A 14,287-nucleotide genomic window follows, 5' to 3' on the forward strand; every position below is an offset into this window, starting at 1 on the left:
GAGGCTTTAGTGCCATCACCACTAAACCAGGTGAATCCTTTTTCCCCAGGATGCATGGTTCTAAAACAGTCAGTCAATTTAAAATCCTTTATAATGTTCTGTAGTAAAATTGACGTTTTATCCATTTTAAAATCCCCTCTCTCTCCTTTTCTATAATTTTTACTTAAGATGCAATTAAAATCCCCTGCTAAAATAAATGGGGTCTTCCCTAAAAGGTGGGACTGCACGTCTTCTAAAAGGTCGTTCCTTTCATTTTTATCTGTGAAAGCATACATATTTAAAATATTAAAATCATGTACTAAAAAGGACAGATTTATTAAAAGAGCTCTCCCATCTCTCACCACTGTGCTCCCCTTCACCAAGAGCTGAGGGTTTTTAATTAAAATGGCTACTCCATCTACATGAGGCCATTGTTCTTCCCATCTCCTATAATTGGACATAAAAGGTAAAACACATTCTTGTAAAAGCAGGATATCGCTATTTTGGGTTTGTAAAAAGGATAAAACCGTTTGAGCTCTCAACTGTGACCTCACACTTCTTACATTTAAGGTAGAGAGTGTGAGTGTCATGATAAAAACAGTTAAAAGGGATAAATACGACATTTTAGAAGACAAAAAATAACTAAAATTTCAATTAAAAAAGATATCTGTATCTTGTGAAACCAGCTTTTCCTTTTTTTCCCTATTTGGGGAATCCGGAGATTGAAGCTGTTTCCCCCCTAAGCTACCTCTAGGGGTTGATGTTTGGAGTTCTATTGACAAAAAGGATATTTCGTTTGGGGAACTGAGTGGGAAAAGCCGGTTCAGATCATCTGATGAGGAGGAATCTGATCGCCATCCCACTCGATCTCTTTTCTCATTTTTCTCCTCAATGGGAGATCGGGCAATCCTTTTTTTCCCTCTCAGCATAACTCCTGGAAGATCATTACTTACCTCTATCTCTCGTTTCTCCTCCACTACCTTTTCCTGTTCTTGGTTGTCTTGTTCACTATCCCCATCCTTGCTCTGTTCATCTGACTCCGTTTCTTTCTCTATTAGGGATTGATGGAGTTCCATCTCCTCATTTTCATCTGCTCCAATAGTATGGTTGGGTGGGAAGTTTGAAATTTGCAGGAACAGATTTTTTTTTTTTTTATTAACACCAACACCAATTTTTACAACAAGTTCACTGTACAAAAATACAAAATAAATTTACAACATAAGTCTTCTTTCAGCATTGCATAATACTATTCAAAAATCAAAGGTCAAAAGTACCTCCAGTTTCAAAAACAAACAAAAATAAAAAAAAACAGTCATCCTTTCTACCCCACCCCTACCTTCTGCAGCCCTCTCCATACCCTTCTAGTCACCTCATCCCCAAAACATGTTCTGAAAACTTTAACCTCTGCTGACATTTTCCCCAGCAGTTGTAAAAATAATCTTTCAGGTTCCAAACGAGGAATCTTTTTCCTCAAACACATTGTTCTCCATTCCCATAGAACATGCTTCCCCTCTGAGATCGTAACCCATATGACTCTCCTTCGTTGTGCTTCAAAAGCATCTAGACCCAGCCCATACAACACTAAGTCCCTTGAAATAATTGGCCCCCTCCATCTCTCCCACCACAACGTGACTGACCTCCAGAGCTCTGCAGCTCCTGGACACGACCACAAGGCATGCTCTATTGTCTCCTCTTGGCCGCAACCTGTTGGGCACCTTGGAGACCTACCAGAGCCATGTCTATTCAACCTCTCTCTCACTGGTAACCGACCCAGGGCAGCTAACCAGTTGAGATCTTTGCAAAAGCCTATTAAATATGATGGCTGTATCATTATCCAATTAACTTCATATGGCAAATCCGGTTGTCCTACCCCTTCCACTAACTCCTTACTCAGTCTGAGGTGTAGTTTCCTTTGATCTAGTATCAGGGACTGCTCTAGACACCAAGGCTTCCGAGCGATAAAGTCTGCCGCCCTGCGATAATGCTCTGGCCTATTTGTCGACCAGGGATTCGTTCCTTTCCAATTGCCCAAGGACCTCAAAGGAAAAGCCAGCCAAAATTGGGCTAAAAACCTGGCCTTGTGCTCTCTCTCATGGGATGCTAAGCGAGCTGTCCAAGAACAGAAAATAGCCTCCATTTTCAATGGGATGCAAGGGACTCCCCTTCCACCATCCTTCATTGGCTTGTACACCTGCCCCCTAGCAACCATTTCTGTGCTATTCTTCCACAAAAAAAGAGAAAACTAGCTTTTCTAACCTTCTCCCAGACCAAAAGGGAACTGGAAAAACAAAAGCTAAATAATTAAGGCTTGGGAGAAGATCAGCCTTTACCACCTCTAACCTTCCCCACAAGGACAGCCCCCTAGAACTCCACCTTCCTATCTTTCTCCGCACTACCTTCAATCTTGCCTCCCAGTTTTCTTTAGCGCTGTCTCCTCTGTAAAATCGGACTCCCAGAATCTTCAAACCCTCTGCACAAATACTATACCCTCCTCTTGCTTCTGCTCTTTCAGCCCACTGACCAAAGAACATGACTGATGACTTGCCAGCATTCACTTGTGCCCCAGACACCTGGCAAAACTCCTCCAGGATAAGCATAAGCAGCCACTGTGGCACATATTCCACCACCTCCAGGCAAATGGACCCCCCTAAGAGAAGGTGCTGACCTCAAAGCCCCCAACAAAGGTTCTAAAGATAAAACATAGAGAAGGGGGGACAAAGGACACCCCTGCCGTACTCCCCCTAACTGTTTAACCTTTTCTGTAAAATGTCCATTTATACCTATCCTACTGAATGCCTCTCTGTAAAGCAATCTAACCCACGCCCTGAACACTGGACCAAACCGCATGCGCCTCAAGGTTGCCTCCAGATAGGAATGGCCGACCCTGTCAAAGGCCTTCTCCTGATCTAAGCTCAGGATGGCTAAAGGAAGCTGCCTTTGCTCTGTCCAGCTAATTATGTCCCTAACTAGGGCCAAGTTCATAGACACTGACCTCCCTGGCACGCCACATGTCTGGTCTGGCTGGACAACTGCTCCAATGACCTTCTTAAGTCTCTCTGTCAAGACTTTTGCCAACACCTTATAATCTGTGGTCAGCAAAGTAACTGGCCTCCAATTCCCTAACTCTTCCTTCGGCCCTTTCTTATGCAACAATGTTACCAACCCTGTTCTCATCGTCTCTACCAACTTCCCCCTTCTAAAGCACTCCTGGTATACTCCCACCAGTTCAGTTCCTACCCACGGCAAAACCACCTCATAGAAGGCAGCTGGAAGACCATCACAACCTGGAGCCGTGCCTTTTTTCAAGGAAGCAACTGCAAAACCAACCTCTTGCAAGGTCAAGGGCCCTTCGAGTGCTCTCCTTTCCTCCTCATCTAAACCCCCAATCAGATTGTCTAAAAACTTCCCATATGCTGTGACTGAAGGAGTTCTTTCACTAAATAACTCTCTATAAAACCCTTCAGCCACCTTCAGCATCCCCTTCCCCGATGTCTGCACCCCCCCTTCACCCCTCAAACCCTCTATATAACTTTTCCTTTGCCTACCCCGCACTGTTGCAAAGAAATAGCTGGTTGGCTTTCATCATAGAGCCGCTTCCGGACGCTTGAACCTTGCAAAAAGGACTTAGCTTCCTCCCAATAATAATTCTTCATTGCTTCCTGCAGATACCGAGCCCTAGACCATCCATCAGCAGTCCCCAAGGCACCACCTGCCCATAGAGCCTGCAGCTCCTCTGACCACTTACCAACTTTTTCCCGTTTACTTCTTGCCTTCTCCCTGCCCCAATTATGGCAGAAAACTGCAACCCTCTACTTGAATCCCTCCCACCATTCCCCTTGTGACTGAAACAAACCTCTCAGATTTTTCCAACCGGCTACCAAATTAAAGAGCGCTATACAAAAAAACTTGTCGTTCAGAAAGGAAGTATTGAACCTCCACACCCCTCTACCCCGTCTCTCACCTCCAACTTCCACCCATACCCCCACCAGACAGTGGTCTGAACACCACATAGGAACCTGAGTATAGTTAGCCACTTTCACATATGAAGGCAGAAAAAGATAGTCTAAACGCGCCGCCTCATTTCTACTGTTTCGCCAGGTAAAAGTGGGCACCTTCCCTCCTGCCCCCCGAAAAGAATCACAGAGAGAGAACCTTGTCACTTGTTGAGCTAATGCACTACCAGAAGCATTGTCCAAAGACACATTAAAATCCCCTCCCAGCACTAGCAATCTATTTGTATATAAAATTGCATTCAAACTTTCCAAAAACCCCTCCCTATCACCCAATTTACTTGGGGCGTAGACATTTAAAAAGCGAAAACCTATCCCCCTCCACCTCACATCTACAACCACTACTCTACCTGGGATAATGACAATGGCAGACTCAATAACAAAGTCCCATGAATAAAATAAGATTCCCACCCCATCTGCATTGACATTCCCCACACCCCTTAAAATGAAGGCCCCATTTCCCACCCAGCAGAAAAAATGGAGACATCATTTTTATCCTTCAAGTGGCATTCTTGTAAAAAACAAACATCCAAAGGTGACATTTTTAAAGAAAGAAATATTGCAGTCCTTCTTTGTATCATTTTTAGTCCTCTTACATTCAAAGTTGCCACTTTTAAACATGTCATATAGACAGAAATAAGCTTAAAAGAAAAAAGGAAAAACCCAAGTAGATGCTCACAAAACCATCACATGCTCGATTTTTACTCAAAACATTTTTCCCCTTCCCCGTTATCTCTGTCCAATCTCCTCCTTCTCCCTCACTCCTCTGCCCCCCTCCCCTCTTATCCTCCCGCAAAATTGACTTGACCCTTTCCAAAACTCCTCCACCACCCCCTCCTCCTTCTACTCCACTCTCCCCAACAACCCTCTCCTCAGTGTCCATCTCACCCCCTGCCACCTTGTTTTGGACTCGTCTGGGTACAGGTTCCTGGACTTTGCAGCACTTCTTTTCCGGATCTCCAGTCACATCTTCACAAAACTTCCTTCTCCTTAGGCCTTGGCCTGTGTCAGGCCCTATCATGTTCAGTTCCATTTCCATTGCTGAGGGAAGCTCCACTTCACCACCTGCAGACCCTGCCTTCCCCAGCTCAGTCTCCTCATAAATGCCACACAGTACCTCTGCCACATCAAACTCTGACCATTGCTGCGAAGGACTTATTTGAAGCTCTGGCCCACCTCCTCCCTCTTCGTTCCTTGATTCCATCACCTGGCCTTTCACCATTTCACCACCTGTACCCACTCCTGAAGGGCCTGCCACTTGACTTTCCCCTCCACCTGGAACACTCATTAGTAGACCTTCAAAATCAGCCTGCAGACCTTGTCCCTCTTTGAATAAGCTGGCATATGTTTTCTGTCTGCTAGGGCATACCCGGAACAGATGATCTCCTCCTCCACATAAACTGCATGTTTTTGGTTCTGGACAAGCTGATCCAACGTGCTCTGCAGATCCACAAAAGCGATATCTCTTTCCTGTGCAGTCTGCTTTCACATGGCCCTGCGCACCACACCTCCTGCAGAACACTGGTTGACCTGGATAGTGCAAAAAGCCCCTGTTTGATCCAATGAAGAAAGACCCAGGTGGATGAACTAAACCACCTGGCGACGCTGTGTCTGTACGCAGCTTAACGAGGCATCTTCTCTTTCCAGTCCATATACCAAACTGGTCCTTCAAACGTTCACCTCATTTCACCGTATCACAGTACCTGGCTAAGAATGTTAACACATCACCATCTTCCACAAAAGGATTGTACAGGTGGATCGTTAGTAGCAGAAAATCCTGAGCAAAAGTAGGTAAGAGGTGCAGGCCGGTTAAGTGCTGGTGATCTTTTTTCTTCTTCCATGCTTCATAGAATGCCACGCAGTCTCTCAGTTGGAAAAAAGTCAAATCCATAGAGCCAGAGCTTGAAAAATCTTGCAAACAAAAAATTAAACATGCCGGAACACCAAAAATATCTCTCAACAGTTCAGTAACCATAAACTCTCTTCCAAATCTTATCTTAACGTCAGCCGCTGCATCCACCTTGACTTGTAAATGAACAGTATTCTTCAGCCGCACCACCATGGTCGGCAAAGGTGCATCCTCTCTCGTTGGATCCATCTGGGTCGATCACACTTGATCTTAGCCAAAAGGCCGAGAAGCGATGTTGATTTGATGCAGCGGGGAAGAAGCCGGACACGGCGATGCCCATCTCGGCTTTGGTAAGTCTGGGAGACCTGAAACGCTGTGGGATGGTAGTACCCTCCCCCGTCTGCAACGTCACCGGGCCTCGCCCCGATCGGCCTGACGGTGGCTCTGCAGCGACAGAGAGTACGGCATCGCTCGTAACTCCCAGACAGTTCATCGCAGAGCCACGTGCCTTATGTCATCGGAATCATTGGCTCGAGCCGAACGAGATGCAGGTCTCAGATTGGCTTGTCGCTCTGACGAAATTTTCGGGTATTTTGGATTTTGACGAAAACCTTCTTTTGCTAACTAGCGGCAGGTACTTGGCCCAGTCCCACCCAAATCAGCACAGAATGCTTCTCTGGAGTCTGACTGTCAATAATCATCCAAAAAAAGTGTAAATTTCCATTCACCTTGGCGAGGGGACCTCAAAACGTGCCAAGGTGGTGTGGCCGAGGTGGCTCAAATGGCTATAACTCCAGGAAGGAGTGAGATCCCTTCACCCAAATCGGCACACCTGTGCAAGGGCTCAGTCAGTGGTCAGGTTAAAAAGGGCGCTGCGACAGGCCACTAGGTGGCGCTGTAAGCGGAAAAAAAACTAATATGATTTGAAAAAGCACAACCAAAAACAAACATGAAGACAGCTACAGCTAGGCTGCAGTCAATCCAATCGACTTGCAAAGTGAGTGTGGTACCCGTCAAGCAGTAAATCTTTACGGTCTGACTACGCCACCCCCTGATGATGGGCAGGAGGACCCACAAGTCTTCCCTTAATGTAGTGTAGCTAACTCTATATTTTCCCCGCAAAGGGACAGTTGACAAGAGGCAGATATATCGATGTATTCCAAATTTATTACAATTTAGTACAAAAAGTGTGAAAGTTCTTAAAATGGATCTTAAATACTGCTATACAATTAGTGGATTCTCCTCAGTCTAGGAAGGTCGGATCAGCCAATGCGAAACCCCTGCTCAGGAGGACCCTGGTGAGACAAGAAGAAACAGGAGACAGCAAGCCAGCACCAGAAGAAGCATGCAACACAGCAAGCACCACACATTCAAGATCTTCAGATACCACGACAAAAATCTCATACCGTGTTATGAGATTAAGTAAATACACCCCAAACCAATGTCTCTAACAAGGTGGTCCCTTGGCAAGAAGGGGCAAAGCATCAGTGTGAATCCGGCCTTGTACAGGGATAGCCTAAGCAGAAGACATAGTTAGAGAGGAGAACCACCAGCATTGATGGCACCAGAAGTTAAGGAACAATGCTACTAAAAATAGGGCACATGGGTGGTAGGCCCAGAAGCAAAATCACATCACACAATCACACAAACAAACCAACAAAACAAAAAAAATGCATATTAATCACAAGAAAACAGTGGCTGGCCTGGTCCCTTTTTGGAAATAAAAAATCATGTTAGTTGCCAGCCTCATTAAACAGCATAGTCAACTCAAACATGGCTAGAAAATATAGGCCTACTTTTCAGTATGCTCAACTGTCCCACGGCTCATTGATATAAGACAAAGGTGAACATTCCGTTGCTACAGACAGAAAAAGTATTTTTAAAACATGTTCCAATGCAGATAAAAAAAAAACACTCAATGTACATATTAAAGCATTTACCGATGCAGCCCAGCAGCTCAGGTCACAATGAGATGGATTACAACATATTTTAAAACTCCATGCAGAAGCCTGTGTCCTCCATGAAGAGTAGACACACACTTCTAGAAATTACCCTGATAAAACAAAATAAATATAAAAATTCAAATGGCAGTGATTAATCATGCTCTACCATTACCAACAGTACCTACATGAAAAGGAAGCCCAACGCACACAACAGTGTCCAGCACCAACACAAAGAGAATCTGCCTTGCAACCAGCAGACACTTATCACTTCCTAATTGGTCATGTGACTTTTCAAAACATCATGTGATCCTGGGTGTTGTGTGAACGTGATGCAGCTATGTTGTGTGCCTGCCTGTGTAGATCCCCACATGAGGTTTGTGCCAAAATTCGAACTAAACCACACACCAGGGACCGATATTTCAAGAGCGTAAGTGATTTTGTTTCATGAGCTCAAAACACATACCCAGCGTGTGGCAGGACTCATCGTTCTGAAACTAAAAAGTAACTGAGATAGATCTTTCTGCTTTTTTTCACCAGTTATTTCAGGGGAGAGCGTGAACGCAGTCCCCCACTACCATAAATTATGCAGTCGAGATTCCCACATTTGGGAAATTCGCAGGGGTCAGCATGGCCGGAGTGCAATGGACAAGCCTCGCCCTGGGTGTACCGCCTTCTTGATCATGTTGTCTCCCCTGCCAGGTAAGTATGAAGACCCAGGCGGCCAGCCAGAGGTACAATTTGCATCTCTACCATCCTCACCAACGGTTAGCCCTCCGTAAACCCCAGCAAAGGAAGGATGGGTGACTTCCATTACTGGCCTGGAATCTCATGGGCTGGCGCTTCCCAACGCTGGTTTTAGATGACTCCTTTTAACCAAACACACCAAACTCGATACATCACCTCGTCAGTGAAAGACTCCGAGACCTCAGGTGGGAGCATCGTTAGTGGAAGAGTCCAACACCTCAGGGGGGTGCCTCAGAAGAGAGTCCGCAATAAACCACAGGACCTGCAAAGGCAGACCTCATTACTTGCTCTGCTATTCGTCACAATAAATGGCATTCCCAAAAAAGGGAAAGCACACCGTTCCTGGAGACACTGCAATACCAGGCCGATGCGTGGAATGGACGGAGCAAGCCCCGGCTCCAGCTCCGTGATCTAAAAATCCATTTAATATGTAGTCCCCGGATGGGGGACGTATCAGATATTAAACTGATAAGAACAGATTTTTTTTTTTTTATTAAACCAAAGCATATATTCCATCAGAAAGTATAACCATCAATACAACACAATTCTTACTTTTCTCTTATACAATGTGGCTCTTCTTAGAAACAGGCTAAATAGACCGGTGTATAACTTAACCGCTACATTTTAAGAAACAGACAGAATAAACCTTTTTGCTTCATCAAAGCATTGTATATGTTCTTCAAAAGTGAATATTCCATTACCCACAAAATAGATATTCCATGAAAAGAAAATAAAACAGAAAAACAAACCCAAGCTAAAAAATTGCCCTTTTGCTTACCCCACTCCGACTTTTGGCAACCCCCCCCCCCCCCCCCCACACTCTCTTCGTTTTTTCCTCCCCAAAACAGCATTTAAATGCTTTCACCTCAGTAACTATTTTACTCAACAGTCGCAAAAACACAGTCTCTGACGCCAAACGAGGTATTTGCTTTCTTAAACAATCAGTTCTCCATTCCCACAGTACATGTTTCCCTTCTGAAACCACCACCCAAATTACAATTCTTTCTTCCTTTACAAAGCCTTCCAACCCTTCCCCATAGAGTACTAGGTTCTTTGTGATTTTCGGCCCCCCCCACTTTTCCCACCACGTAGTCACTAACTTCCAGAATGTAACTGCCCCCGGACAGGACCAGAAGGTATGCTCTACAGTTTCGTCCTGGCCACAGCCAACTGGGCACTTTGGCGACCTCCCTGAGCCATGTCTGTATAGCCGCTCCCTCACAGGCAGCCGACCCAGCGCTGCCAACCAATTTAAATCTTTACAAAACCCAGTCAAATAAGTAGGCTGCAACATGGCCCAACCCACTCTATATGGCGGGACAACTTTCTCTGCCCCTGCCACTAGCTCGTCCCTCAATCTACTGTACAGTTGCCTATGCTGAAGGATCAAAGATTGCTCCAAACACCATGATTTCCCCACTATGAAATCTGCCACCCTCTGATAATAGGCCGGCCTATTTGTTGACCATGGCATTGTTGCCCTCCATGAGCTAATAGATCGCAATGGAAAAGCCAGCCAAAACTGGGCCAAAATCCTTGCATTATGCGCTGCCTCTTGTGTTGCTAATTGGGCAGAAGAGGAAAGGAAAAGTGCATCCATTTTTAAGGGGATACAAGGAACTCCCCTCCCCCCCTCCTTCACATGGCAGTACATCTGTGTTCTCGCCACCATTTCAGTACCGTTATTCCAAAGAAAAGAAAAAAACAGCTTCTCCAACTTCCTACCATACAAAAAAGGTACCGGAAAAATATAGGCCAAATAATTCAAACTTGGGAGTAGGTCTGCCCTCACTACTTCCAGCCTACCCCACATCGATAGCCCCCTTAATTTCCACCTAGCTATCTTTGTTTGCGCTGCTTTGAACCTAGCCACCCAGTTCTCCCGAGCGCTATTCTTTCTGAAAAACCTGATCCCTAGGATCTTCAATCCCTCTGCACAAAAGTTATACCCACCTGGCACAACTGTTCTTTCTGCCCACTGGCCTGCAAACATTACAGAAGACTTACTCGCGTTTACACGCGCTCCTGAAGCCTCGCAAAAGCCTTTAATGATTTTGCATACTGTCTCAAAATCCAGATCTGAGGTTAGGAACAATGTCATATCGTCTGCATATGCAGACACCTTTGCACACGTACCCCTGCCTCCATGTAAATGCATGCCTGTCAACGAATCAGCCACCCTCAAGGCTGCCATCAGGGGCTCTAGAGACAGAACATAAAGCAGAGGCGACAAAGGGCACCCCTGTCGAACCCCACCCAACTGCTCCACCCTCCCTGAATAATATCCATTTATCCCTATCCTGCTTGAAACCCTACTATACAACAGCTTTATCCATGACCTGAAGACTGGGCCAAACCCCATACGCACCAGGGTGGCCATTAAAAAAGCATGACTTACCCTGTCGAAAGCTATCTCCTGGTCCAGGCTCAAAATCGCCAAAGAGAGCTGCCGCTGTTCCGCCCAGTACAGAATGTCTCTCACCAAAGCTAGGTTTAAAACGCCTGACCTACCAGGCACTCCGCAAGTTTGGTCTGGCTGCACTACCACCCCAATCACCTTCTTAAGCTGCTCTGTTATCACCTTGGCCAACACCTTGTAATCAGTTGTTAACAAGGTTATTGGCCTCCAGTTTGTTAACTCCTCCTTATGACCTTTCTTGTGTACCAATGTCACCAAACCCATTCTCATTGTCGATGGCAGCTCTCCTCTTTCTATACTTTCCTGATAGACACAGACTAGCTCGGGGCCTATCCAGGGCAAAACGGTCCTATAAAACTCCGCTGGGAGGCCGTCACACCCAGGGGCCGTGCCCCCTTTGAGTGAGGATATCGCAGAGCTTACTTCCTGCAGTGACAAGGGGCCTTCCAATGCTTCCCTCTCCTCCTCTTCCAGAGTTTTCTCTAATGCATCCAAGTACTTGTCCCCAGAGCAACCTGTAGAACCTCTACAACTAAAAAGCTCCCTGTAAAAGCCCTCAACAACTCTCAACATCCCCTCTACAGTTGCTTCAATCCCTCCATCCTTCCTCAAACCCTCTATGAAACTCCGCTTTTGCCGGCTCCGCACGGTGGAGAAGAAAAACCTTGTTGGCCTTTCATCTAAAAGGCGCTTTTGTGCACCTGACCACAACAAAAATGACTTGGCTTCATTCCAGTAAAAATCCTTCATAACTCCCTGAAGGTACCTGGCCCTAGCCCACCCATCCGTTGTTCCCAATGCACCCTCTCCATATAGCAATTGCAATTTCTCAGACCACCTACCTACTTTAGCCCGCCTGCACCTCGCCTTCACTCTACCCCAATCATGACAGAAAAAGGCCACATGTTCTTTAAAACCTTCCCACCACGCGGCATGAGTCTCAAACAGACTCCGCAGATTTTTCCACCCAGCCACTAAATTATAGAGAGCTACACAGAAGGTTCTGTCCTTTAGAAAGTAGGTGTTAAATCTCCACACACCCCTCCCTCTCTTCATGCCCCCGATCTCTGCCCACACCCCCACTAAACAGTGATCCGAGCACCACATTGCCATCTGTGTATAGTTGTGTAGCTTCACATGTGCCGGGAAGAATAAATAATCCAGCCTGGAAAACTCCTGCTTGCTACTTCACCATGTATAGGTGGGCTCCTGACCTCCTGCTCCCCGGAAGGAGTCTTCCAAAGAAAACCCAGCAACCAAAAGTGCCAATTCTTTACCCGAATCATTATCAAGGGACATATTGAAATCCCCTCCCATAACTAGCAATCTATTTGTAAACAAGACTGGTGCCAAATTATCTAAAAACCCTTCCTATCCCCCAACTTACTTGGTACATACACATTAACAAACCGAAAAGCCACCCCCCTCCACCTGGCATCCACCACTACCACTCTTCCCGGAATCACCACATTAGCAGACTCAACTATGAATTCCCAGGAATAAAATAAAATGCCCACCCCATCCGATCTTACATTCCCTACTCCCCAACAGGAAGGCCCCACCTCCCACCCCACAGAAAAAAACAGATACATCTTCTTTTCCTTGTAAATGACATTCTTGTAAAAAACAAACATCAAAAGGCATCATCTTTAAAGAAAGATAAACTGAAGTCCTGCTCTGTAACATTTTAAGTCCCCTTGCATTTAATGTTGCCACCCTTAAACAAACCATAAAAAAGCAAAAGAAACCTTGAGTCACCCTTCCAAAATTCACATACTCCCCTTACCCAAACTCTTCTTCCCTCTACCTTTCCCAACTGATACTTACATCCATTCCTCCCCGTCTCCCCTCCCCCCTTCCTCTTCATCTCCTTTGCCCCCTTCCCCCATACTCTTACTTAGAATTGATTTAACCTTTCTCAAGACACCTTCGTTTTCCTTTTTCCCCTTTGCCCCTTCGTCCTCTAAACACCTCCCCTCGATATCCATCTCACCTCCCTCTTCCCAGACTTGTCTAGTTCCCCGCTCTTGAGTCTGGAATTTGCTGCATTTCCGCTCTCTTTCTCCAGCCCCATCCTCAAAAGGCCTCCGTCGCCTTATACCTTGACCCATGTCAACGTTCAGCACGTCTTCTTGCTGCTGGCCCCCGCTGCTTGATGTCTCTGCTACCTCCTGCTCTGTATCCTCATAGATCCCACAAAGTACCTCTGCCACGTCTATTTCAGACCACACTTGTGATGGTGCCATCTGATGTGCCTCTTCCTCACCTCCTCTTTGTTCTGGCCCATCTCCTATTTCATCTGCTTGCTCCCTCAAGACTTTTCTATGATTTAAACCTGAGGGCCCCGCCTTCTGGCCATCTCCTTCCTCTGATACATTCATCAGCAGACTTTCAAAATCTGTTTGCAAGTCCGGTCCTTCTTTAAAGAGGCTGGCATAAGATCTCTGCCTCCTAGGGCACACTCTGTACAGATGATCTTTTCCCCCACATAGGCTGCAGGTCTTTGGCTCTGGACAGTCTGTGGCCATGTGCTCCATCGATCCACAAAAACGGCACTGCTGGCCAGCACAATCTGCCTTTTCATGTCCACGAGCACCACACCTTCTACAATACATTGGCTGACCCGGATAGTGAAGAAATCCTCTGTTTGATCCTATGAAAAAGGATCCTGGAGGGTGGACAAGTCCCCCTTTCAATGCTGGATCTGCCCGCAGTTTCACCAAATATCTCCGTTTACCTGTCCAGATGCCAAACCGATCTTTCAGGTGCTCTCCCCCTTTCACTGTCTCGCAGTATCTGGCCAGAAAGGTTAAAACATCTCCATCCTCCACAAAAGGGTTATAAAGGTGAATTATCAAGGGCAAAAAGTCCTGTGCAAAGGCTGGATGCAGCTGCATGATCTTTCTTCTTTTCCCAAACCAAAGAAGCTGGAACTCCAAAAATTTCCCTTAACAGTTCAGTCACCACGAAGTCACGTCCAAATCTCTTTTTCACCTCTGCGTCCGAATCCGCATTGACTTGTAGCCTGACAGTGTTCTTCAGCCGCACCACCATGGTCGGCAAAGGTGTATCCTCTCTCGTTGCATCCATTTGGGTCGATCACACTTGATCTTAGCCAAAAGGCCGAGAAGCGATGTTGATTTGATGCAGCGGGGAAGAAGCCGGACACAGCGATGCCCATCTCGGCTTTGGTAAGTCTGGAAGACCTGAAACGCTGTGGGATGGTAGTACGAAATTTTCAGGTATTTTGGATTTTGTCGAAAACCTTCTTTTGCAAACTAGCGGCAGGTATTTGGCCCAGTCCCACCCAAATCAGCACAGAATGCTTCTCTGGAGTCTGACT

At 46.0% G+C, this 14,287-nt stretch overlaps 2 non-coding genes across 2 annotated transcripts; both read right to left on the minus strand.

The window, feature by feature from the left end:
• Nucleotides 1-8,324: 8,324 nt before the first annotated feature.
• LOC132118745 (U1 spliceosomal RNA) lies at nucleotides 8,325-8,488 on the minus strand. The gene has a single exon (XR_009425972.1). It is a non-coding gene; the product is annotated as a U1 spliceosomal RNA (small nuclear RNA).
• A 363-nt stretch (nucleotides 8,489-8,851) lies between these two features.
• On the minus strand, nucleotides 8,852-9,036 carry LOC132118819 (U2 spliceosomal RNA). The gene has a single exon (XR_009426031.1). It is a non-coding gene; the product is annotated as a U2 spliceosomal RNA (small nuclear RNA).
• Nucleotides 9,037-14,287: the final 5,251 nt, after the last annotated feature.

The sequence above is a fragment of the Carassius carassius genome, chromosome 37 (genome assembly GCF_963082965.1).
Source record: "Carassius carassius chromosome 37, fCarCar2.1, whole genome shotgun sequence".
In the NCBI taxonomy this organism is placed as follows: domain Eukaryota; kingdom Metazoa; phylum Chordata; class Actinopteri; order Cypriniformes; family Cyprinidae; genus Carassius; species Carassius carassius.